Here is a 27,440-nt window from a genome sequence, read left to right as displayed (position 1 = left end):
CGTCGAAAATGTGTGCGTGACCAAAACTCGAACCCAGGATCTCTTGCTTACTAGGCGGTTGCGTTAACCACTTCACCACACGAACACAGTGTTTACCGCAAATAAGCAGACTATCTCGGTACGCACCCCAGCCGACTCACATTCCTACCTAGTACCCCCATCCACAGCACCCATCGATGTACTCCATGCTTGCTAATTTTATATGCCCAGTGGAGGTCAAACGTAAACGTGCATCCACACTGAAGATTGTGAATTCATTGCCCATCGAGGCGAATCAATAATATGACGCCGCGCGCGATTAGCCGAGCGGACTAGGCGCTGCAGTCATGGGCTGTGCGGCTGGTCCCGGCGGAGGTTCGAGTCCTCCCTCGGGCATGGGTGTGTGTGTTTGTCCTTCGGATACTTTAGGTTAAGTAGTGTGTAATCTTGGGGACTGATGACCTTAGCAGTTAAGTCCCATAAGATTTCACACACATTTTTAATAATATGAATGTGTGGTGTCTGTACCTTTGGCAAGTCCAGAAAGAACAGACGCCCACGCATTCATATAAGGGGTGAAGTAGTTATGGTAGTAGGGAGAGAGCCTAACTACTCATTTTCAAATTTAACTAATCTTGCCGTCTCCCACTCCTAAGAACAGCAGAGTGACTTCATTTGTGGAAGTGTTTTTGCGGCAGTGATCGGTGGCACTGGCTGCGTCTGGCTGACGAAGATGGAGTACACGAACGTGATTGCTAGAGCGCGTCTGTTGCTCGTGGTGGGATGGTCTTAGGCCTTACGTCATGTTCTTTCACATTAGGCTACTCTTATTTAGTTAAGTCACTTTAGGAAGGCGTTTGTTGTCGTCCTTGTGCCTGATAATGATTTTGGATTCAAAAAAAGTATCGCAGTCGTTAACTTCTGGGCCATAGCGCGGTTCTCGTGACTCTGTCACCAGTACCGCAGTAGTAAACGGTAAGTAGCAGAGGAGCATGATTCTTAGGTGCGCCTGCGAGGGAATGCGAGAAAGTAATATTTTTTCCTCCTTACCCGCAAAGATTTCCGTAGCTTCTTCCCCAAGTCGTGGCCGTGCGGTAGCGTTCTCGCTTCCCACGCCCGGGTTCCCGGGTTCGATTCTCGGCGGGGTCAGGGATTTTCTCTGCCTCGTGATGACTGAGTGTTGTGTGATGTCCTTAGGTTAGTTAGATTTAAGTAGTTCTAAGTTCTAGGGGACTGATGACCATAGATGTTAAGTCCCATAGTGCTCAGAGCCATTTGAACCATTTTCTTCCCCAAATGAATGCGTTTCCGATATCTTTACTGTGCCATTGTGTTAGGGGGACCAAACCATTGTGCGTCAAATTCTTTTGATTTTATGTACTCATTATCTGTGATTTTTGCCATGGTTTTACAAGGTGTATTCAGTGAGGTGACTGTGTCTTAGTAATTTATACAACTATTTCATCACTTACGCAAAAGCGTTTCCGAGATTTCTTTCCTTATATGTTTCGGATTAGTAGAAAGAGCAGGGGTTATATTTTCACGCCTCAGTAAATAAATAAGCCGAAATGTAACAAGTATTAGAGTGCTATGTCTCTCCTCCCCCACGTCGCCTCCCGCCACCTGCTCGTTAATAAGTTGTTTTCTGTTGCGCGTATTATCAAAGCAGCAGACAAGGGAGCTGACAAGGAGGATCAGACATGGGCGATGAACCAGACCTGTCAGTGTTTTATTTTTTTACTCTTGCCCGAATAACGAGACCGATTTCAAAAAGGTACAGCTTATGAGATAGATTCCATTTGAACCGCCTGCCCCTACTGTTCCCACAACAGAGCTCTTTCAAGAGTAACAGAGGTTGTCACGAAATCGTGTCTGATGAATTTAGGGAACTAATTTTCGAAGTTCTGCTGCCACTATTGTACATCTCGCGTTGGGATCCTGAGAGTATACAGAAATTAATAAGCGTGCAGAGGGACATGAGCAGTATTGCTCTCCCGCCCCCCCCCCCCCTCCCCCGCACAGTACATGATTAGAACTGGTCAGAAAGCTAGGGGACTTGCTTATTAATTACTTATAAGGAGAATTCATAAAGAAACACAAACTTCTATTTACGTAAACGCAGTTAAATGTTCAAAAGTAAATATAAGCAATGTTAGATACAAAATAAGTGCAAGTCTGCAATAATGAAAATGACGCTCTGGACATGGAATATTATGGTTAGTACTTAGTAGGCCCTCCTTTCCTCGTTATAATCCCTAGCATTCTCCTTGGCATGGATTTCACCAGAGATTCTGTTGTTCGCACTGTAATTTTACGTCATTCCTCTACTAGAGTGTCCTTTAGATCTTTTTTGTTGGACACGCGACGATTTCTCATATTTTCGCCAGATATATTCCTGAAATTCTCTGTTGGATTAGTGTCTGTGGTTGCGGGCTTGTCGGCATCCAACGAGTGTTATACTACTGTCACAGCCTTGCATCTGCAGCTGTAAGTTTCGGATCATTATCTTGAAAGAAAATATAATCCCTAGAAAGACCCATGTTATTCGCACTACTGGATATGTATTTTTAGGGTGTTTAGTAAATGTTGTGGTCCACAATTTCTGCAGTAAAACATAAATCCCCCATACACGTACTGAACTTCCTCCATGCTTAACTGAGGCTTATTTCTCTCTTCAAGTCCACAATTCGTTTTTCTCCATTCTACTACTAGTCCATTTGACTTAAACAGCTCATCTCGACCCTCGTCAGTAAACTTGTATATATAGTTGTGTTCATTCCACTTGTAGGTCAGACAGTGGCTTCTCCCATCTTGGAAAGATTTACTTTTTCGAAACAACCTGGTGCAGTGCTCTGTCTCTTCTTTTGTAGTTTCGCGACGTTTTCGACCCATGCTGCTGAACTATCACTCAAAGGCTTTGAAAACATAGAGGGAACTATCCAGTACAGTGGATGAAACAGCTGCATGAGGAAAAGAAAACACCATACCTGGGATCTTATTTACCACACGAGTACTACACCAACTGGGGTATGATTTTAAATAACGTGAATGTGTTCACAAATTTAGTAACATATGAACTCTATTAGGATTTTATTTCTAAACGAAGATATTAAGCGATGTAATGAAATAGCTATTGTTCGTTTCCTAGTTACGTGATAAACACTATTCTAAGACCCATGGTCGGACGAACACTTTTTGGAGATACTGTTTACAAATGTAGAAGGACTTCAAAAAAGGCAGCACGAACGCTTTCTGCTAAAAGCCACTGTCCCACACGATTTCGTAGCTGATATCAAAAGTGCCGCTATACTATTAGTCTGGTGCATAAGTTTGTAGCTTAGAAAACAACAGATACACATGCTAGGGATTTTAGTCATCAATAACTTATTGTCCTTGAGTGTTTACAACAGTCGCTGCTTTGTTTTGGGTCAACCATTCCTTTTCTTTCCTTACGTTACAATAAAGACACCATTTCTCGTCACGATTAACGATACACGATAGGAATGTTCGGTGTTCACTAGCCAACTGATGACGAGCAAGCAGAGTTGCACATATGTCCACCCGCTGATTTTGATGATTTTGGCTTTGATCATGCGGTACCCATACACTAGATTTTTTTTGGTCTTCCCCATTGCACGCGAATGTAGCGCGATGGCGGAGTGCTCACGTTTCATCACATTTGCCACTTCTCGAGTACAGTGATTTGAATAGTTGTGGATTAATGCGTTTAAACGATCTACATCAAACCCCGAAGGTCTTCCTGAACGTTGAGTCACTAATGTCAAAACTAACCAGTTTCTTGCCGTTCTGTGTCCAATGGCATTATCCCCAGAAACGGCGCAAATATTTCTGGCTGCCTCCGCTGTTGTCACCCCTCTGCTGAACTCAATGTGAAGAGTATGTTGGAAATGTTCCGATGGTTCCACGTGGCACCCCACTTTCTAGCGTCCACAGCTCCAGTCACTATCTCCAAATGACAATACATTATATCAACAGTGAACTAAAAGTGAAAAATAACGACTGATAAATAAACCGATAGCAACAGGAGTACCAATATGCAAAACAAAAATGCTACGGACTTACGCACGAAACTAATATATGCTGTTCAGAACCTCTACTTCAAAATTCCTTTGGCTGTTAAATTAAAATTGCTTACCGGAGTGCCCTCTAGAATGATAGGTCGTCTACTAATTACTTCCGAGCCTTTAGCAAATTACAGACTCGTTAGTTATTTTTTGACTCAGTATTTACCTCATGGCAGAAGCAGGCATTCAGTGAGATCATTCAAATTGCCAAACATAGAAAATTTGGTAACAAGTGAGGTAAATATTCTTTAGTTACTACAATAACGTGGAACAGGGACCACAAGCCATCACATGGCGCGTACTATTTAAGGCTGTCGCCGCTTCTCGCTTCCCATTTTCCTCCTCTTTCTATTCGGTCCCCTTTTTGGAAGCCTCCGGCCGCCATTACCAAGTTCTTGGTGTGCCTACTCTCTTCACTCCCTTTTGGCGTCCATTCCCAAATTTATTTTGGCCACGTTGTCACCCATATTTCTAGATAACGTAGTTACAATAGCTGTCTTGATTCTACTGCACCGATTGTCGTCTTTTCGCCCAAAATCTTTCTTACTGTATTATTCTCCTCGAAATGCCACAACGCCTGCTCCAAAAGAACATTTCCAGTGCCAGCAGCCTCTGTAGATGCTTCTTGTTCAGCTCCAGTGCCTCTGTACTCTATGTAGCAATCCTCTCAGTAATGGATTTACAGATGATTTGCTTCGTCCTTTTTCTTATGTTGGCATTCCAAAGAAAAAAGTTGCATTTTCCGTAATCTATTTTGTAATTTATGTCAACTGTGCTTATGCTGTTGAACGACAGAGATACTTCGAAGTTTCTTAAAACATCACATCCTTTAATTTTTGTCCGTTCAGTGTCTAGCCTTCTCAATTTCTTTCTCCTCCTGCTAAATATTCAGTTCTCCGCATGTTGTAAGTTCCTTGTATACTTATTTTCCTCGAAAATGCAACGTAATTTTTGTCACATTAGCGCAGTACTGCATACTAAAGTAAAATGGAAAACTAGGGAAGGGGCCGATTGCTCGAATGGCACGAAGGTGTCACATTATCGAAATTCGAATAAGCTGGCAAAAACTTTTCAGAGAGCCATATATGTTCTTTACACCAATTGAACGCTCACATACGCAGTTCTTCTACGTTCCAAAAGCATTCGTTAGTCGAGCCCCAAGAAGGTACAGACAACTATCAGGAGGATGGAATATTAGGATTTTGTCTCAATAATGAGAGCATTAGAGACTGAACACAACTTCAAAATGGACTGGAATCGGGACGGATATAGGACGTGTTCGTTTTAAATAAACTAATCCCCCCCCCCCCAACACGATTCCGATCATTACCAAGTCAGGCCGATTTCGGAAATCCATAAAACTTACTAGCTTTTGCTTAATATGTTTCTAACATTTATTTTATTCTCACAGCGTCTCAGACGTAATGACTAGTTTCATGACGTCTCGGAAGGTAATCCGTGTAGTTAAACATAACCAACGCTGCAATGGTCCACCGATTTAGTGTAGTCTCTCTGTTCGTCGTGCTTAGACATCTGAAAATTACGAGAGAGACCGTCGCTTTGACGGTGTACAGCAAATGTCTGTAAATAAATTTGGAGGTGCCGATTAGAAAATCCATAGGACTTTAGTTAAATTTACATATTCGGTTTGATGCGGATGTAACACGTGGGTTTGAAAAATAATGCGACTGACTCGATTATAGCATAGCATTGCGTATGCCTCAATAGCTTAGTGCAACTCTTTCAATAGGACGATACTTCGGCCACTTGCGTGTGCTTAATACATCCTAGTTATCCAAAAGGGGAAGGAGACCTACAGTTTAACGTGGGCCGACCAGGATTCGATCCCACGATCTCTCGGTTTTCAGGCAGGCTATTCACCGCTTTTCTTTTTCTTTCGTTCCTTGAGCTCCATTAGACCACCAGACTCGATCACTGACTCACCTGCAAATGTGGTGCTGGGTGAAAATTGAAACTCATTCCAAGAAATAACAGACGACAAAAAATGGAGCACATGCGCGTGTGATGGAGGACAGGAGAGGGCTGAACTTTCTGCTAGGTCGAGGTAGCGCCGTAGATCAGGTACTGGAGGAACATTGTTACAATCCCCGTCTAGTTATTCAGGATTAAGAGTTTCCCGTGATTCCTGTAAAACTGCTTAACGCCAGTGCACCGATGCCTGCACTGAAAAGCACAAGACTCATTTCCCTACAGTACTCAATCTTGTCCAGCGCGAGCTGGCGCTCTGTCTCTGGCCTTATTGTCGAAGGGACTTTCCTTTAACGCCAGCGATCTGCATGGTGCTGCCTCATGCGTTACGGAAACGTCGACTCTACTGCACAGGGAAACTATGCATAAGTGAACGGACTTAAGACAAGAGACTAGACGCAACTAAGTGAAGTGCATGTTTCGCATCTACTTTGGATCCGCATTTGGACCAGCGATAGTTAAGTTAGAATTTCATATATTAAGCAGTAAGCTATGTTTTAAGTTATAAACTGCTACATAATATTTTTTCACATTAAATATAGAATTAATTTACGTGACAGAGGCGAGCATCTGTTTCTCCGTTCTGAAAGGCAGCATCCAGCTATGCTCATCATTAAAAAATACTTTTCGATGTTATGTGATGATGACTGAGTCTCTAGTTTTTCTGTCTTGTTATTGTTATACAATTTTATACACATAATTACGCTATTGTACGACCTACTGTAGCTATAATTATTTCGTTTCATCTTCAATCGACAGTCTAGAAACAGAAGAAAAATTAAGAGAAATTTGACCGAAATGGTTCATTTCAAAACACGATGGGCGTTCCATATTCACTCACAGTTTATTTTTTTCCGCCATGAATGGTGCTCCTTTTAACCTGTAGTTATAGTTGCAAGTGTGTAGCACTTCACTCTACTCGTAGGTGGCAGGACAACTACTAGAAGTATAATCGCTGCACAGTACAGCCCAATTTCCCGTCTACAGTCATTGCGTCAGCGGACAACACAGAGTGTGATCATCAAGGAAAGCGCTGGACAACGTGGTTTCTGTGGATGGAAGGTCGAAACACTACGGATATTTACAGGCGATTGGTGGCACTGTATGGATAGTGTGCACTGGCACGAAAAAGAGCTCTTGTAACGCGACAACGCTCATTCCCATATGAGTCGAGGAAAACCACAGCTGCCATCCCTGAAATGGGGTTCCAGGTACTGCGATACCTGCCGTATTCTCTCGACTCGCTCCGTTCTGATTACCAACCACTTGAGGCTATGAAGAAACCTCAGAGCGGACACTATTTCACAGACTTCCAGGAACTGCGAGCAACTGCCCTTCGACGGATGCAACCGACTCCAGAAATGTGGTTCGTGGAGGGCCCACAGAAGGCGTAGGGGCCAAGCCAGAGAATACGGTGGATGCTGCAGAACCTGGAATCAAGTTTCAGCGACTGCAAAAATGGTTCAATTGGCTCTAAGCACTATGGGACTTAACATCTGAGGTCATCAGTCCCCTAGAACTTAGAACTACTTAAACCTAACTAACCTAAGGACATCACACGCATCCATGCCCGAGGCAGGATTCGAACCTGCGACCGTGGCAGCAGCGCGGTTCCGGACTGAAGCGCTTAGAACCGCTCGGCCACCGCGGCCGGCTCAGCGACTGCAGCCGTGGTTTCCCGAATCGTATGGGGACGAGCACTGTATTGCGAGAATACTTTTCGTGCACACCCTCCACACACTGTCAACAGTCACCTGTGAATATTCATACTGTTCGCTGCCTCCTTCCAGAGAAACTACGTCGTCCAGCGCTGTCCTTGATGGTCACACCCCACGTTGTCCGCTCACATTATGACAGTAGTTGGGAAATTGGCTGTACTGTGCAGGGATTATACTTCTAGTGATCGTCTCGCCACTTACGGTTACACCAAAGTACTACATACACCATTGGCCATTAAAATTGCTACACAACGAAGATGACGTGCTACAGACGCGGAATTTAACCGACAGGAAGAAGATGCTGTGATATGCAAATGATTAGCTTTTCAGAGCATTCACACAAGGTTGGCGCCGGTGGCGACACCTACAACGTGCTGACATGAGGAAAGTTTCCAACCGATTTCTCATACACAAACAGCAGTTGATCGGCGTTGCCTGGTGAAACGTTGTTGTGATGCCTCGTGTAAGGAGGAGAAATGCGTAACATCACGTTTCCGACTTTGATAAAGGTCGGATTGTAGCCTATCTCGATTGCGATTTATCGTATCGCGACATTACTGCTCGCGTTGGTCGAGATCCAATGACTGTTAGCAGAATATGGAATCGGTAGCTTCAGGAGGGTATTACGGAACGCCGAGCTGAACGGCCTCGTATCACTAGCAGTCGAGATGACAGGTATCTTATCCGCATGGCTGGAACGGATCGTTTGCATGACAACAACCATCTGCACGAACAGATCGACGACATTTGCAGCAGCATGGACTATCAGCTCGGAGACCATGGCTGCGGTTGCTCTTGACGCTGCATCACAGACGGGAGCGCCTGCGATGGTGTACTCAACGATGAACCTGAGCGCGCAAGTAGCAAAACGTCATTTTTTCGGATGCATCCAGGCTCTCTTTACAGCATCATGATGGTCGCATCCGTGTTTGGCGACATCGCGGTGAACGCACATCGGAAGCGTGTATTCGTCATCGCCATACTGACGTATCACCCGGCGTGATGGTATGGGGTGCCATTGGTTACACGTCTCGGTCACCTCTTGTTCGCATTGACAGCACTCTGAACAGTGGACGTTACATTTCATGTGTGTTACGACCCGTGGCTCTACCCTTCATTCGATCCCAGCGAAACCCTACATTTCAGCAGGATAATGCACGACCGCATGTTGCAGGTCTTGTACGGGTCTTTCTGGATACAGAAAATGTTCGACTGCTGCCCTGGCCAGCACATTGTCCAGACCTCACACCAATTGAAAATGTCTGGTCAATGGTGGCCGAGCAACTGACTCGTCACAATATGCCAGTCACTACTCTTGGTTAACTGTGGTATCGTGTTGAAGCTGCATGGGCAGCTGTACCTGTACACGCCATCCAATCTCTGTTTGACTCAATGCCCAGGCGTATCAGGGCCGTTATTACGGCCAGAGGTGGTTGCTCTGGGTACTGATTTCTTAGGATCTATGCACCCAAATTGCGTAAAAATGTAATCACATGTCAGTTCTAGTATAATATATTTGTCCAATGAATACCCGTTTATCATCTGCGTGTCTTACTGGTGTAGCAAGTTTAATGGCTAGTAGTATACTTGCAATTGTAGTGACGAATCAAATGGCGCACCATGAATTACGAGAAGAAGTGAATTGTAAATCAATATCGGACTCCTCGTGTAGATGCATTTATATACTTCTTCATCCAACACACATCGTTAGAAACTGAAGAAAAAAAAAGATGGAATTGAATATTTGGTTGACAGGGTTTTATAACTGTACGTTGATAATACTGAATTTCTTAGAACAATTGCGTTGTCTCGTAGTGCGGCACGCTGTCGCTGGTTCATCATATGACGGGTATCAGCTTTAAAGAGAGAAGCCGTAACATTTCTACCTTTGCACGCCCACACATATACTCGTATACTGTTTCGCAGTGGCTTGCGCGCTTGCGTGCACGCTTGTCCTCGTGTTAGTATTTCAGTAATGTCAACAAGGCCACTAGTACGATGTCGCGCCTGTTGCCAGGGCAATAAAGTTTTCCACAACATGTAATTGTTTCAAAAATGGTTCAAATGGCTCTGAGCACTATGGGACTCAACTGCTGAGGTCATTAGTCCCCTAGAACTTAGAACTAGTTAAACCTAACTAACCTAAGGACATCACAAACATCCAAGCCCGAGGCAGGATTCGAACCTGCGACCGTAGCGGTCTTGCGGTTCCAGACTGCAGCGCCTTTAACCGCACGGCCACTTCGGCCGGCGTAATTGTTTCATCCTTTTACCTTGTTAACTGCTGTTTAACACTGCATGCAGTAACGAAACAGAATTTATGCGCCCCCTTCATTAGTCTGAGAAACACTAGATTAAATATATCGTCTGCAAATACTCGGTTGTCAATCAATACAACACACGAAAGACAAAATACAGAGTCACGCTAGTTAGTTTGGAACGAGTGGTGTATAAGTTGCAGACTTTTAAATAAATAATTGTTGTGATTACCTCCTTGTTAAACATATTTTGTGACTGTTGATAGTCACTCGTATCACTCATGAAGAATTACAAAAGGCGATTAATTATCCCATGTCTGCGTTCTGAACAACAGCAGTGCAAACTTGCATAACCTATTACTGACGAATGTTGGAGATTTGCTTCTGGAATGGAACTTGCAAGTTGCTCATTAATAATGTTCGTGCTTTCCTTGCAACTACTTCGAGTTGTGAGCTGTAAAATGCCTCGAATAAAAACGAAGCATGTCCGTCATAATAATTTGCATTTGTCGCTCTTCCTCATTTGGAGCTGAGCGTACTTTTTATCTACAAATGCAATAAAGTGCAAGAATAAGTTAGAGATTATTATTTTGTATGTAATAAGGTCTAGATGTCCTAATGTATTTCAGTTTATTACGATGTTTCGCTTTCTAATATCATCAGGTTTAAACTTCGAGCTCGGAAAATAATGCTTAGTGCCAGTTATACAAACTGATACTGAAATTGACACTCAAATTTCTTTTACGAGTTTCGAAGACTTGTTCTGATGGTGGCGATGGCAAATATTCGTAGTAAATGAAACTGCGTATCTCACAATTGATGTCATGTCATACAAACCGTGATCTCAGTTGTTATAATAAATGAAGAAACACCGTGTGATGCCGATTTCGTTTATTAACGACTATCAATTTCGACTTGCCCTGCAGATCATCTTCAGATCTATGTTGAAAAAAGAAAAAGAGAAGAGAGAATAAAAGTTTCAAAGTGGAAAATTACAAACAATGCCCTCAAAGGTAGCAGAAACAACGTCAAAACATCGACCAGAAGTTTGCTATCACCTAACACCAAATCTAAATGGATTTGCGATTTTTCAGAGTGGTAAGTGGACTTGATAGCCATCAGGCAAATATCAGCGAAGAAGCAGAGGCGTTGTAAAGTTTGACGAAGAGTGATGGGACAAGATCGAACTTTAATCCGGAGAACTCAGCCCTTAAACATCATTTAAGTTTCAGCAGAGAACGTCATTTCTTCGAATATTTGGTTCAGATTCTGAAAATCTGTGTTGTAGATCATAACATCAAATATCACCAAGTCAGTTTAAATGCCCTAAGCTAGGCTGGTTGTATTACCTTAATATACAGGGGTTGGACAAAAATATGGAAACACTGGGAGAAATGCTTGCTTGAATATAAATGCAGACGCTGGTCGAGCCCTCTGATTGCATTGACGTATTTGGGTACGAGCGGCATCTGTCCAGTGTCCTTAATACATTGAAAGTATGGGCTGTGATCAAAATAGCGTTCTCTGTAGTATATTTGTCATAGCTAAGTCATTTAGAACATGGGAAACTTGTCGGTATTCGTATTGTGAATGCTTCTTTAATCAACGGTAACCAAAAAGTTCGGTGTTTCAAGAGGCACCGTATCGAACACTTATACCACATACAGGGAAAGCGGTAAAATATCATCGCTAAGTGATAACATGGACCAAAGTGCGTGTTGAGTGATCGTGACAGACGGCCATTTAAGAGGACTGTGACGAAAAATAAGTGGACGACAGCTGCAAAAGTCACTGCAGAACTGAACGTCGTACTCGCAAACCCCGACAAAACGCCACGAACGGAGTTCCACAAGCTGGGAAATAACTGGGATGCCAAAACCACTAATCAACTGTGCAAATGCCCATAACAGGAAAAAATGTTTCCGAAGCGTAAATCCTGGACTATGGAGCAATGGAAGAGTCATTTGGTCGGATGAGTCTACTTTCACACTGCTTCCAAGTTCTTGCCGAGTTTACACCGCAAGATTGGACCATGGCAAGGGTTCGGTGATGATTTGAGCAAGTCCCATCGTGGTATTCCAAGGAGCCCATGGTTACTCTGCAAGGTCGCATTACTTCCAAGTTTTATGTGACCATTTTGGGTCATCAGGTGCATCCCATGGTACAACGTTAGTCCTCCAATAGTGATGCTGTGTTCTAAGACGCCGACCTTGTGAAATCCTGCTCTCGTCTATGCAATGGCACTTTGCTTTTGGAGACTACTTGTGATTCTCAAGCACAACTGCATGCACCTTCACTCGTCCATGGCTATCCTGTTCATGTCAAGGCCCATCAAACGCTAAATTCTTCACGTGGTATTATTTACACTAGGCTGCTTGATGGTCTGGTAGAGGCAGAAATTGAAACTTACCTTTCTGATCAGAGCGTCATTGCAGTCCATCGGGTAATGAAAAAGGTAGATGAATCATTAGTGCCCACATACACTCTTTTTCTCAAGTTTGACAGAGTAGTGGTCCCATTAAAGCTCAAAGCAGGCTATGGAGTTATCACAGTCCGATCGTGTATTCTGAACCCAGTGCACTGCTACCAGTGTCATTGTTACAACTACACTCGAATGTCCTGACAACAGCCGGCCAAATGTGTACCCGTGTACCCTGTGGTAGGAATGCTCACGAGGGCGATTTTCCTCCTCCTTCTCCCTGCTGGATCAATTGCAATGCAGCCTCCTGCCGAGATTGTCCCGTGTGTCTCGATGAGCGGGCCGTCCGGGAGATCCGGATGAAGGAAGAAGTGCCTTACCCTGTCGCTCGAAAGTTGTTGGCTAGTCGTAAATTCTGTGTTTTATCATCCGGCACTTACACTACCATTCTTGCTTCACCTCGCTCGGTGAAGGACTTGGCCACGCAGACATGCGACCTCAAATTCAGCACCACCGTTGTAAAATCGCCCAGTGTGACAGTAACATCATGCGGGCGAAATTATCTGCTACACAACCAGCAGGTCGGAAAGAAGGAACCCTTCGGCGAAGACTTTTTACCTCCCTCCAGCCAAAAAACATCTGAATCGTCATCTGCCAAACGCAAAGGCTCCAAGAAATCAAACAAGTCTCCTCCTTCGCCGAGTCAGAGATCCTCGTCAACGGAGTCGCTAAGTCGTACCCCACCCAGCCGACCTCTGTGTCGCCAGTGTGAAACGCCAACCATTTTTCTGCCTTGGACTCCGCAGACCAACCAAGAGAGAATGCCGCCGCCTCTGTGGATCTCATACAGGAGGATCCTCCAGCCTCTGTACCCTGTAGCAGAGAGTCTTCGAAGGCTGGCTCTCCCCTTTCCTCTTTATGACTCTCCTGCAATCGAAAGTTCGCGGCCTTAGGCCCAACAAGAAGGAATTACGACGGTTCTTGGAATCACAGTATCAATTTGTTCTCTGCCAGAATGAGATTTTCACTCTGCAGTGGAGTGTGCGCTGATATGAAACTTCCTGGCAGATTAAAACTGTGTGCCGGACCGAGACTCGAACTCGGGACCTTTGCCTTACGCGGGCAAGTGCTCTACCAACTGAGCTACCCAAGCACGACTCACGACCCATCCTAACAGCCATAGTTCCGCCAGTTCTCTGCCTCCAGGAAACAAAATTGCGTCTGCACGACCGTTTGACCTCTCGCATTACCTCCTGGGATGACGTTCATAGTCAAACCGCCTCCCTGAACACCTGGCTACAAGCTGTTTCAGTCCGCATTTTCCTTCCCCACTTGCCTCTTTTTCCCTTTGTGCCGTCTACACACCTCTGTCCTTCGTTGTCACCAGAATGGACTTCCTCCAGCTTGTTGAGCAACTCCCTCACTCCATTTTGCTGCTTGGTGGCTTCAACGCGTTCCGTCCCCTTTGGGGCTTTCCCAGAACCTGTCAGAGAGGTGCCCTCTTCGCTGACCTTCTCAATCAACTCGACCTCCTCTGCTTAATACTGGAGCACCCATGTTCCTTTCTGGCTCCATGCACACCTATTCTCATTTCGACCTCGCATTTGCACTGCCTGGCTCTCCCGTCGTCTGAAGTGGTCCGTTCTCTCTGAAATATACTGCAGCGATAACTTCCCGTGTGCTATCCGTTTCCTGACTCCGAACCCACGTTCGTACAAATCCAAATGGCAGCTTTCTAAGGCCAACAGGAGGCTGTACTCCTCCCTGGCGATCTTCGATGAACAACTTTTCCCCAGCTGTGATGACAAGGTAGAATACCTTACCAACATTATCCTTGCAACCGCAGAACCTTCCATTCCTCGTACTTCATTTTATCGCGCCGTTTTTCGGTCCCTTCGTGGACTGAGCGCACCGCGACACAATTCGTGCGCAGAGACGTGCTCTCTGCGTTTTTAAGACTTATCCTACGATGGCGATATGTATTCGGTATAAACAGTTGCGTGCGCAGTGTCTTCGCTTTCTTCCAGATTGCAAAAAAGCTAGCTGAATATCATTTACTACTTCTTCTAACAGTTCTTCTTCCGTCGTGTGGGCTAACCTCCGACGGCTGTCTGGGATCAAGGTCTATTCCCACTTTCCAGCCTGACCGGAGCAGTTGACATCTTTGTGGACCCTATAGCTATCTCCAACACCTTGAGCCGCTACTTTGCAGCGATTTCGAGCTCCATCCGCTAACACCCTACCTTCCTCCACCGGAAACGAGTGGAGGAGGCTCGGGCGATACCCTTCTCTTCTCAGAATCGTCAGCGTTACAATGCCGCTTTTACTATGAGAAAGCTAGATCCTGCTCTCACTTCATCCCGATCCTCCACCCCAGGCCCGGGTGATATTCACATCCAGATGTTGCAGCACCTTTCTCTTGTGGACAGGCACTTTCTCCTTCATACATACAACGCATTTGGGCAAAGGGCACGTTTACCAGACGCTGGCGTCAAACCAGTGTCATACCCATGTCTAAGCGCGGTAAGGACGAACACCTTCCTTCTAGTTACAGCCCCATTTCTCTCACCAGCTGTGTTTGCAAGGTGATAGAAAGTATAATTCATGTCTGGTGGGTATGGTGGCTCGAGTCTCGCAATTTACTAACCACTGAACAATGTGGATTTCGTGCGCGCTATTCTGCAGTTGACCATCAAGTCACTTTGTCAACCCACTTCGTGAGTGGTTTTCTGCCGAAATACCAGACTGTGGCCGTGTTTATTGATCTGGAGAAAGCATACTACATCTGCTGGAGGACTGATATCCTCCGTGCTCTCTACACGTGGGGCTTCCTAGACCAACTGCTCCGTTGCCTTCAGAATTTTTTAAGATCGAGTTTTCAAGATAAGTGTGGTATCTGTCTTGTTGGACACCTTTATGCAGGAAAACGGTGTGCCACAGGTTCCTTCCTGAGCGGTCTCCCACCGGACAGCTCCGGCTCCCTTTTGTTGACGATTTTGCCATCTATTAAAGTTCTCCTCGGACTTGTCTCCTTGAGCAGCGTCTTCAGCGTCGTCTTTACTCACGCAGCATCGACAATGGCTTTCGCTTTTCCACTGGTAAAACAGTTTGTACGAATTTCTGGCGACGCAATGGGTTTGTTCCACTGCCTTTATATCTTGGGCCTGTTGCTCTTCCGCTCGTTGAAACTACGAAATTCCTGGGGCTCACGTTCGACAGGAAACTTTCTCAGTCCTCTCTCGTGTCTTACCTGCCCGCCCGCTGTTCCCGGACCCTCAGTGAGTGTCCTCAGCGGCACTTCCTGGGGAGCAGATCGGACCACCCTCCTCCGTTTTTACTACTCCCTCGTTCGTTAGAACGTAGACTATGGGTGTTTCGTTTCTACATCTGCACGTCGATCCATCTTACGCTGTCTCAATACACTCCACCACCGTGGCATCCGTTTGGCCACTAGCGCATTTTACACTAGCCCGGTTGAGAGTCTGTATGCAGAAGCTGCTGAACTCCTGCTATCATACCGACGTGATGTTCTCCTCAGTGGATACACATGTCGTTTGTCTGCCACTCCTGGCCCCCCCATTCTATGCCTCCCCCTTCGATGACTTCTTTAACCACTTTGTCACACTGACGGTAAAAAAAATCGCAGTACCAAGGAGTTGTGCGATAAAGAAGGCCTGTTTCTACATGTGAAAGATGATGTCTACTCAGAGTTCGCTTCAGGCACATAAGAATGTCGCTAGTAGCACCGCGTTGAGGGTTTAAAATCAGGCTTGCTCTGAATACACTCTCTAACGGTCGTGAACGTTAATTACCTTTGACATTGGATGTAGCGAGTTGTTGTCAGTCAAGGCGAGAAAGACGCCATTATGAACACCCCACTGAGTTTGAACGATGGCCACTTTACATGATTGCTGCTGCCTGTGGTCACGATAACGTAGGTCGCAAGAAGACCAGGGCTCCGAACGGCCATCTGATACTACCGAGGTGGAAGACCACAGTGTTCGGCGTGTCGCTCTGAGGCATCGTACTGCATCTCCAGTGGCAATTCGGGCAGCAGTTCGCACCAATATGACACAACGAATTGTTACAAATTGGTTACTTCAAGGATAGCTCCGAGTGAGAAGCCCTGTAGCGTGCATTCCACTGAGCCCAAACCATCAACATTTTCGACTTCAGTGGTGTCAAGCGAGAGCTCATTGGAAGTCAGGGATTAGAGCTGTTGTGTTTTCTGTTCTGTTCTAGTTCTGTTTCGGTGGCAGCGATGGCTGTGTGTTGGTTAGGAGGAGGCCAGTTGAGGACCTACAAAGAACCTGTGTGACTGCTAGACACAATGGACCTACACCTGGAGTTACGGTCTGCGGTGTGATTTCGTATGACAGCCGGAGTACTCTCGTGGTTATCCCACGCTCGCTGACTGAAAATTTGTATGTCAATCTGATGATCTGACCTGTTGTGCAGTCATTTACAGCATTCCATGGGTGTTTCCCGACAGGTTAACGCCCGCCCACATACCGGTGTTGTAACCTAACATAATCTACAGAGTGTCAACATGTTTTCTTGGCCTGCTCGATCACGGATCTGTCACCAGTCGTGATGGCACGTCATCGGACGACAACTCCATTGTCATCCACAAACAGCATTAATCGTGCCTGTATTGCACGGACCCAGTGCAGCAGACACGGAACTCCATCATACAAGCTGACATCCGCACCTGTACAACCCAATACAAGCATGTTTGCATTCTTTCATTCAACTTTCTGGCAGTTATACCGGTTGTTAATGTACCAGTATTTCATATTTACAATGACCTATCTCGAGCTTGCTTTAACCTCTGATCTTGCTGATCTTAAATATGTTAGCTAGACAAATGTGATCCCAAAATGTAAATACTCTATATTAATTATTTTTCGGCGTTGCGATTTTTTTCCATCAGATAGCTTTATCCTTTAACGGGAAGAGTCATACCGACAATCACGCGAATTAGCAACTAACAACTGAGGTCTTGCTAAGCTTTTTGTTTCGGTGCGTAAGTTATAATTCATCTCAAATTTTTACCTTCATTCATGTAGAAGTTAGCTTCATTCATGTAGAAAGTATAGTGTTATTAAATTGGATGGATCTTTTTGTGAAATCGGACGGATTTCTTTGAAACGCTTTGTAAATCACTGAACTTTTATTCTTTTAGGAAGAAAAGTATTGCTGGCGTGTGAAATATGTTGAATATTCCTTGTACTCAGAGTTAAATATTCTGTAAAAAGACCTAATTACGCCACGGCTGTCTTTGAGGAGGAAATGAGTGGAAGCCGTGAAGTGTGAGGGCTGTCCAGAAGGCTGGCGCTCCTGGCTGGGTCGCCATGCTAATTGACGCCTCCTCCGCCGCCACGCAGCTCATCGACAATGTCCTCACATCGATTTCTAAGAGTGAGCGGCCCGGCCCGGACTTCTTCTCTACCCTTCTCTCAGCAGTAGAAGAAAGACGACCTAATAACTCAGTGGGCTATGAATGACTTCATCCACTGTAATTAACAAAGAAAGGTCAGTCTCACCACTTCCGCCGATCGTAGATGTCCACGCTCTTTCCCTGGTTCCAGCGACACACGCGGGAAGAAGCAGAATCACAAAAGAGTTTCCTGCAACAGACAGATCATGTACGGGATAATTCAGTCGCCCCTACCGCTGTCGTTTTATGCCACCCGCAATGTTATATCTGGCCATCGTAAACCAAGAGCGAGATTTTCAAATTCTTTAGCTCGCTAAGCTCGAACTATTAGTCATACAGAGAAAACAAGCAGGATCTTTTTGTAGGAAATTTAAAGTCGTTAAATTTTTGCACTGGGATACGGTTTCGCTGGAGGCCACGGTTTCCAATTTTCTCAAGAAAAACGTACGAAAGTGACCTTCAAACGCTGCCCCAGTCCCACACTCTGTCCCCACCGGTCAGAATTTTTAGTTGCTCTTCATGGCACTCCCTCCTACCACTGTATCATATTTGCGACTGCACAATTTATTTCCCACATTCGGCCTGTTTGACTAACCGCCTTCGAGCACTAACAAATTCTAAAACTGATGTTTGTGCAAGTTTTACCTCACAGTTATGTGGATTTTAACAATTACATCGTATTATTCGTCAGGTCTTCAGGCAAATAAACTACACTAGTCGCAATTAAAATTGCTACACCACGAAATGACGTGCTACAGACGCGAAATTTAACAGACAGGAAGAAGATGCTGTGATATGCAAATGATTAGCTTTTCAGAGCATTCACACAAGTTTTGGCGCCAGTGGCGACACCTACAACGTGCTGACATGAGGAAAGTTTCCAACCGATTTCTCATACACAAACAGCAGTTGACCGGCGCCGCCTGGTGAAACGTTGTTGAGATGCCTCGTGTAAGGAGGAGAAATGCGTGCCATCACGTTTCCGACTTTGATAATGGTCGGATTGTAGCCTATCGCGATTAAGGTTTATCGTATCACGACATTGCTGCTCGCGTTGGTCGAGATCCAATGACTGTTAGCAGAATATGGAATCGGTGGGTTCAGGAGGGTAAAAACGGAACGTCGTGCTGGATCCCAACGGCCTCGTATCACTAGAAGTCAAGATGACAAGCATCTTATCCGCATGGCTGTAACGGATCGTGCAGCCACGTCTCGATCCCTGAGTCAACAGATGGGGACGTTTGCAAGACGACAACCATCTGCACGAACAGTTCGAAGACGTTTGCATTAGCATGGACTATCAGCTCGGAGACCTTGGGTGCTGTTAGTCTTGACGCTGCATCACAGACAGGAGCGCCTGCGATGGTGTACTCAACGGCGAACCTGGGTGCACGAATGGCAAAACATCATTTTTTCGGATGAACCCAGGTTCTGTTTACAGCATCATGATGGTCGCATCCGTTTTTGGCGACATCGCGGTGAACGCACATTGGAAGCGTGTATTCGTCATCGCCATACTGGCGTATCACCCGGCGTGATGGTATGAGGTGCCATTGGTTACAAGCCTCGGTCACCTCTTGTTCGCATTGACGGCACCCTGAACAGTGGACGTTACATTTCAGATGTGTTACGACTCGTGGCTCTACCCTTCATTCGGTCCCTGCGAAACCCTACATTTCAGCAGGATAATGCACGACCGCATGTTGCAGGTCCTGTACGGGCCTTTCTGGATACAGAAAAAGTTCGACTGCTGCCCTGGCCAGTACATTCTCCAGATCTCTCACCAACTGAAAACGTCTCGTCAATGGTGACCGAGCAACTCGCTCGTCACAATACTCCAGTCACTACTCTTGATGAACTGTGGTATGGTGTTGAAGCTGCGTAGGCAGCTTTACCTGTACACGCCATCCAATCTCTGTTTGACTCAATGCACAGGCGTATCAGGGCCGTTATTACGGCCAGAGGTGGTTTATCTCTGCATTTTTTCTTGGTGGAGCAATTTTAATGGCCAGTAGTGTACTATGCTTGTAACAGTTAAGTTTGGATCGAACTGTCCGAGTAATTTCTTTTAGTGTGACGTTTACAGAAGTCGTGTTCGGTTCATTACTCTCGCTTAAATTAATAATGTTCACGAAATAGCAAACATTGTCGGTGGTGTAATAGCTCAATCAACAGAGACTAAAAACAAGGTCAAATATCCGTAATAGTTCATCTAGACGAAAATATTTGTACGCGGTAGGAGGGACTGCCATGAACAACATACTGATAAGGGATGTGTGTATGGAGTTGCGTTTGAAGGCCACTATAGTACGTTTTAATTGAATAACTCGAAAACCGTGGCCTCCAATGAAAACGTATCCCCGTACAAAATCTAACCACTTTAAATTTCCCACAAAAAGGTCGTGCTCATTTTTTCTGTAGGACTAATAGCTTGCGCGTAGCGAGCGACACAATAAAAATCTTGCGCGTGGTTTATGAAGGCCAGCAGTAACATTGCGGGTTGCATAATACGACAACGGAAGGGACAGCTGAATCGCCCTGTATAAAAACTGGAAGGCAGCTACTACCTTCAAGTTTACATTTGTTTTACTGATGAACCGGCAAACACTGATAAGCCAAAACATTATGACCACTAAGCACCGCCATATTGCATGATACCTGGTGGCTTTGCGGGCAGGTCACGCGTTAACAAAAGTATGTAAGCCGAGCTGACTCGGACGGGGGATCATCCTAGCGAAGATGGGGGCTGAAAATGGGGAAATATTGAGATAAGCGACTTTGACAAAGGGCAGATTATTATTATTCAGTGCCTGTGGACATCTGGAAAACGACGAAGCTGGTCGAATGTTCACGTGCTACTGTCGTGAGCATCTACGCAGAGAGGTAAATGGACAGTGAAACTGCCACTAGGCGGTATATGGTTGGACGTCACGACTCTTCACAGGACGTGGGGTTCAGGGACTTGTCTGCTCCGTTGAGTAACCGAGCGAGGTAGGCGCAGTGGTTAGCACATTGGACTCGAATTCGGGAGGACGACGGTTCAAACCCGTATCTTGCCATCCTGATATAAAATTTCCGTTATTTCCCTAAATCGCTTCAGGCAAATGCCGGGATATTCCTTTGAAAGTGAATTCCGATTTCCGTCCCCATCCATCTCTAATCCGATGGGACTGATGATCTTTCTGATTGGTCCCCTCCCCTCAAATCAACCAACCAACCTACAGAGTAGGATAGTTGGTGATGAGTGACACCTCTGCTGAAACAGCACACTCCTGGTGCACGCATAAACATTTCGGAGCACACCGTTGATCGTACATTGTTGGATATGGAGCTCCGCAGCAAACCATCCCTACGTGTTCACACGTTGACCCAACGACATCGTCAATTACGATTGCAGTGGGCGCGGGAACTTGGGGATTCGACCGTCAAGCAATGGAAACGTGTCGGCTCTTCGGGTGAATCGCATTTTTGTTACACTAGATCTATGGTCGTCTCCACAAACGTCGTCATTGTGTGAACAGCGGGTCGAAACGAGCAGCGCGCCATGGACGCACGCTTCCTGGAGCAGTGTTGTGCTTTGGGAAACATTCTGCTGCGTTTGCGTAGGACTTGTAATAATCGAAGACACGCCGACAGCTGCGAACCACCTCCCTCCCTACATGCTTGATGCCTTCCCCGACGGCAGTATAATAGTCCTTGTCTCGGAGCCAGAAGAGTCCTACGTTGGTTTGAGGAGCATTATAGTGATCTCACGTTGATATCTCGGTGACTAAATTCGCCTGATGGAAATCCTATGGGATCCATCTTGGTCGCTGTCGGGCGCCATCGCCGCTTACGCAAATCAGTGTCCCGTTATTTAAGAAAACTACACGACCTGTGCGTCCTAATGCCACAAAGCTCCACAAACTTGTCAACGAACTGTCGGATCCCTGATACACAGAATCGGTGATGTATTTCTTTACAAAGACGGAGTATCAAGCCATTAAGCAGTTAAGTGGTAATGTTAATTCTGACGAATAGCATAGTTGGAACTCTCAACGGTGACAGGCACGTAATGACCACTTGTTGCTCGGGATGCGGGAAGGCGTCTTCACCATGTTGCGGAGGATTGAACACTGCAGAATCGCCAACGTATCACCACGGGAACGCCTGGAACTATCACCATAAATCACCAAAACAGTCTTAGTGATAGCTTAGTACAGACCATGACGACCAACACAACAATTAAATGAAATTCACTAAGAGCAATTTAATTTGCCATTCAACGAATTCCCATTGTAAGCTCAGGATATTTAAGAAAATCTTCCCCTTAATCAAAACAGTTACTATGCGTGAATGTAGAGTATTATGCAACCCGCCTTAAACCTAGCAATCACTGTAAGTGAGATTACTATTTAAGAAAGTGTCATAAAACTGCAGATGCAACGGCACATTGTAACGCAGTAACAGATCTACTAAAAACTAGTCAACCAATTTGAACTGCAATAATGACTTGGCCAACCAAATTTTAAATAGATTAACTTGAGCGTCAATTATTAGATAACCTTAAAATAACCAAAGCTGCCGTGACAAACTAGTAGCAAAACTTATATTACTCTGTTTAAAATCTAACAAAATGTCACGGTGATAACGGTAACTTCTGAAGGTAACTGGGCAGCACAGAATAACTCAATTGACACTACACACCGCCACCGCAACGTGGCCACAAAATAGTTCCACAGACAGCTTACGATAACAGATCGACCTCACTGCCCACTTTTTTTATTGGCTTTTGGTACGTGCTCATACAGCCATCTCAATAGTGGAATGTCAATTAATACGATGTGAACGTAAGGACAACCCAAAGCCCCTGACCGCGTTCGGAGAAAATCTCCGATCCGGCCAGGAATCGGAGCTGGGCCCCTTTGGTTAGCAATCCGTGCACAGACCACGCAGCTACCGAGGCGAACGGCCTCTAAATACATCGCACAGCAAAAAGTTTTCTAGTGTACGGCGCCCGGTTGCGTTGAATAATCAGGCCAACTGTGTGGTGTGGCGACCGTACCCAGATCAATAATTAGGGTCAAATCAATAATCAAATCAATAAGCTAAACAGCAAACTGTAGAGATGCACCACTAGTAGACTAACCAAGGATTAGTACACCTACTCCTCAATAAGGTACCATACAGAATAACCACCACAGAAGACGGAACAGATGTGCAATATAAAGTCTTCTGAGTTAATCAACTGAGCGGATGACACTCAGTCACGACCGAAACGAAATCATTACAAAACATGATTCCACTACCACAATTGTCTGGCCATCCTACAACATAATCCAGAACCGTGCAATCCTTCCACACTATAGGTTCCGCTGGCTCACAGCTGGACCGAGATCAAAGTCAAAAGCATAAAGCCGTTTTAGCTTGTAGGTGTTCACAAAGGCAGTAACACGGCTCCGATGCTGAACTACGTGAACCAAGAGTTAGCCAACGGATACAGAGTTAACATTTTCTGTCTCTTCATCCTGGCGCATCTAGGGATCTACCAAAGAATCTCGTGCACGCTTGCCTCCACACGCTCAAAACTGAAGAAATTGTCCATATGTAATAACTTCGGTGATAGCTACCGCATCGATACTGACAATTTCCATTTGAATGGAACTCTCTTCGGTCTTACCAAAACGTTAAATAGAAGTTTGAAGATTAAATGGGAAGGATCACATGCCAAGCACAGAAAATATTTCTGTAGTACTTTACTTTCGTAAATTTCACGTGACTTACGGCTTAAGCCTTATCCGCTTAATCACATGAATCAACATCATAGAAGAATCTCCTTGCGCTCTCTACGATTTGTTCTCGGCGGTTCCGCTGTTATTTGTCGATGATTGTCCTCACAAATAATCTGTCATCTTTAGAAACAAGTTAAAAACACTTGAAGCGAGCTCTACCTAGTTTTCACAAAGCGTAAGAAATACTTGTCAGTGACTGAGTCGCCGAATACTTGACTAACAGAAGAGGATACTTCATACTGGACTGCGGATGTTCCGCAGGAACGAAAATAACATCTGGTGTGCCCAAGGAAGCGTAATAGCATCAATAACGTTCTCAGTATACATAAGCTATTAATCGGATAGGTAAAGTGCTACTATCAGACTGATCGCTATCGAAGCTGTAGTCTGAAGGAAAGTATAGTGGTTGAACAATTATAAAAAGAACAATTATAAAAAAAGATTAAAGACTTTGACAAAATTTATTCTTGGTGTATTCAATGGCAGCTATGTTTAAATGTGGGTAAATGCAAACTAATCTCGTACCATAGAGAAAGAACCCAAAAGTTTCCGATTAAAGTTTAACGGTGAATATCTTGAACACTTAACATCGTATAACTATTTTGGGGTAACACTAAGAAGTGATATGAAATCGGAGGATCACGTAAAGCCAGAGAGAATAATTCCAATTGCTAATTCTCTTCGTGAGAAAGGTGACGAGGTAGACTTAAATAATTATCGTCCAATCTCCTTACGGACATCTTTTTCCAGAATATTCGGAAAAGTAATGAACTCAAGTAGCCTCGTATTTAAGTAGAAACAATTTATTTAGCATATCGCAGTTTAGATTCCAGAAATGTTGCTCGACTGGAAATGCTTTTTACACGTCACTTGTCAAATATAAAAAGCCTTAAATAATAAAATACCGCCAATTGGTATATATAATGATCTTTGCAAGGTAATTGATTGTGTTCGTAATGTTAAATTCTTCGAAATACTCAAGTTTTATGGCATCGATGGCATTACACAAAATTGGTTTGAATCATATTCACTTGTGCTGAACAACTGGCAATACTGGAAGCGTAGAAAATTTTTGCGACTAGAAAGAAATCGCAAAGAGAATCCAACAGGGTTCAATTTTGTGTCCATTCCTATTCCTTACATTTGTGAATGACCTTCCACTTGACATTCAATAAACAGAATTAGTACTTTTTGCATATGATGCGATTATTGTAATAAATCCCATTAGAGAGACAGCCACAAAATAGATTGCTAACGAGGCTTTAGAAAGAATTATTAAGTGGTTCTTGAAAATGGATTCTCTCTAAATTTTGAAAAAACACACTAATAGTCATACCAACAATTGATGTAGCACATGAGCAGGAGTCAGTAAATAGGGTAGAATGTTCCAAATTTTTGGGTGTACATATTGATGAAAACTTGAATTGGAAGAAGCACATTACTGAGATTCTCAGTTACTTTTACTCTTGGTATAATTGGTAGTCTTGGAAACGAATGAACCTCTTGACACAATTAGCTTATTTCCACTAAGTGTTGTCTTACGGAATAATTGTCTGAGGTAACTCACCAGTTAGAAAGAAACTACTGGTTGCACGAAATCAAACAGTAAGAATAATGTAGTGTTTACTTGCGTCGTATGTAGGTACCTCTTAAGGAGTTATAGTCGACTCGCTGCAATAAGATCCTTGACAGCTGGAGTGGGCCAGACGTAGCAGATTTGCGCGCCTGCTACAACCAGCCACGGTTCGCGCTTCTGTAAATATCTCTATCGCAACGCCTCAGTGTTACCGGAGCTCTGTAGACAGCTACTGTTGTCGCCTGCAGCCGTTTGCTGTTTGTAGCTGAAAGCTGGCAACAGCCATGCCAGCTGTCAGGGATCAACTTACGCCGACTCGACTATAGGCATTTTAACTGCACCATCACTATATTTTCTTTGGGCCTTTGTCCCGCTTCAACGTGGGTCGGCCAGGTTACTATGGATTTGGCGATGTCCATGGCAGAGGGTGGCTGGATGCCCTTCCTGCCGCCACCCCGAACCCCCCGGGACAGAAGTAGTCTACCCCAGCTGTCTGCGTCTAGTGTAAGTCATGAAATAGTGCCAACGTTTTCAAATCTCTGCGAGTCGTGTAACTGAGGCGTAACGTGGGAACCAGCCCGGTATTAGCCCAGCGGGATGTGGTAAACCGCCTATAAACCAAATCCAGGCTGGTCAGCATACCGGCCCCCGTCGTTAATCTGCCGGGTGGATACGATCCGGGGCCAGCGTGCCTACCCGAGTCCAGGAAGCAGCGCATTAGCGCTCTTGCTTACCCTGGCGGCTATACACTACTGGCCATTAAAATTGCTACACCAAGAAGAAACGCAGATGATAAATGGGTATTCATTGGACAAATATATTATACTAGAACTGACATGTGATTACATTTTCACGCAATTTGGATGCATAGATCCTGAGAAATCAGTATCCAGAACAACCACCTCTGGTCGTAACAACGGCCTTGGTACGCCTGGGCATTGAGTCAAACAGAGGTTGGATGGCATGTACAGGTACAGCTGCCCATGCAGCTTCACCACCATACCACAGTTCATCAAGGGTAGTGGCTGGCGTATTGTGACGAGCCAGTTGCTAGGCCACTATTGACCAGACGTTTTTAATTAGTGAGAGATACGGAGAATGGGCTGGCCAGGGCAGCAGTCGAACATTTTCTGTATCCAGAAAGGCCTGTACAAGACCTGCAATATGCGGTCGTACATTAGCCTGCTGAAATGTAGGGTTTGGCAAGGATCGAATGAAGGGCAGAGCCACGGGTTGTAACACATCTGAAATGTAACGTCCACTGTTCAAAGTGCCTTCAATGCGAACAAGAGGTGACCGAAACGTGTAATGAATGTCACCCCTTACCACCACGCCGGGTGATACGCCAACAAAAAAAATGGCTCTGAGCACTATGGGACCTCAGAAGGTCCCCTAGAACTTAGAACTACTTAAACCTAACTAACCTAAGGACATCACACACATTCATTCCCGAGGCAGGATTCGAACCTGCGACCATAGCGGTCGCGCGGTTCCAGACTGTAGCGCCTAGAACCGCTTGGCCACTACGGCCGGCGGTGATACGCCAGTATGGCGATGACGAATACACGCTTCCAATGTGCGTTCACCGCGATGTCGCCAAACACGGATGCGACCATCATGATGCTGTAAACAGAACCTTGATTCATCCGAAAAAATGACTTTTTGCCATTCGTGCACCCACGTTCGTCGTTGAGTATACCATCACAGGCGCTCCTGTCTGTGATGCAGCGTTAATGGTAACCGCAGCCATGGTCTCCGAGCTGATAGTCCCTGCTGCTGCCAACGTCGTCGAACTGTTCGTGCAGATGGTTTTTGTCTTGCAAACGTCCCCATCTGTTGACTCGGGGATCGAGACGTGGCTGCACGATCCGTTACAGCCATGCGGATAAGATGCTTGTCATTTCGACTGATAGTGATACGAGGCCGTTGGGATCCAACACGGCGTTCTGTATTACCCCCCTGAACGCACCGATTCCATATTCTGCTAACAGTCATTGGATCTCGACCAGAACGAGATGCAATGTCGCGATACGATAAACCGCAGTCGCGATAGTCTACAACCCGACCTTTACCAAAGTTGGAAACATGATGGTACGCATTTCTCCTTCTTACACGAGACATCACAACAACGTTTCACCAGGCAACGCTGGTCAACTGCTGTTTGTGTATGAGAAATCGGTTGGAAACTTTCCTCATGTCAGCACG

The 27,440-nt window shown here is 45.1% G+C and overlaps 1 non-coding gene across 1 annotated transcript; it reads right to left on the bottom strand.

Moving 5' to 3' along the window:
- Positions 1-13,527: 13,527 nt before the first annotated feature.
- Trnat-cgu lies at positions 13,528-13,602 on the bottom strand. Its single transcript has one exon. It is a non-coding gene; the product is annotated as a tRNA-Thr (tRNA).
- Positions 13,603-27,440: the final 13,838 nt, after the last annotated feature.

The sequence above is a fragment of the Schistocerca americana genome, chromosome 2 (assembly GCF_021461395.2).
Source record: "Schistocerca americana isolate TAMUIC-IGC-003095 chromosome 2, iqSchAmer2.1, whole genome shotgun sequence".
NCBI lineage: Eukaryota > Metazoa > Arthropoda > Insecta > Orthoptera > Acrididae > Schistocerca > Schistocerca americana.
The sequence above is the reverse complement of the archived record's forward strand: the minus strand, read 5'-3'. Positions and strand labels throughout refer to the sequence as shown.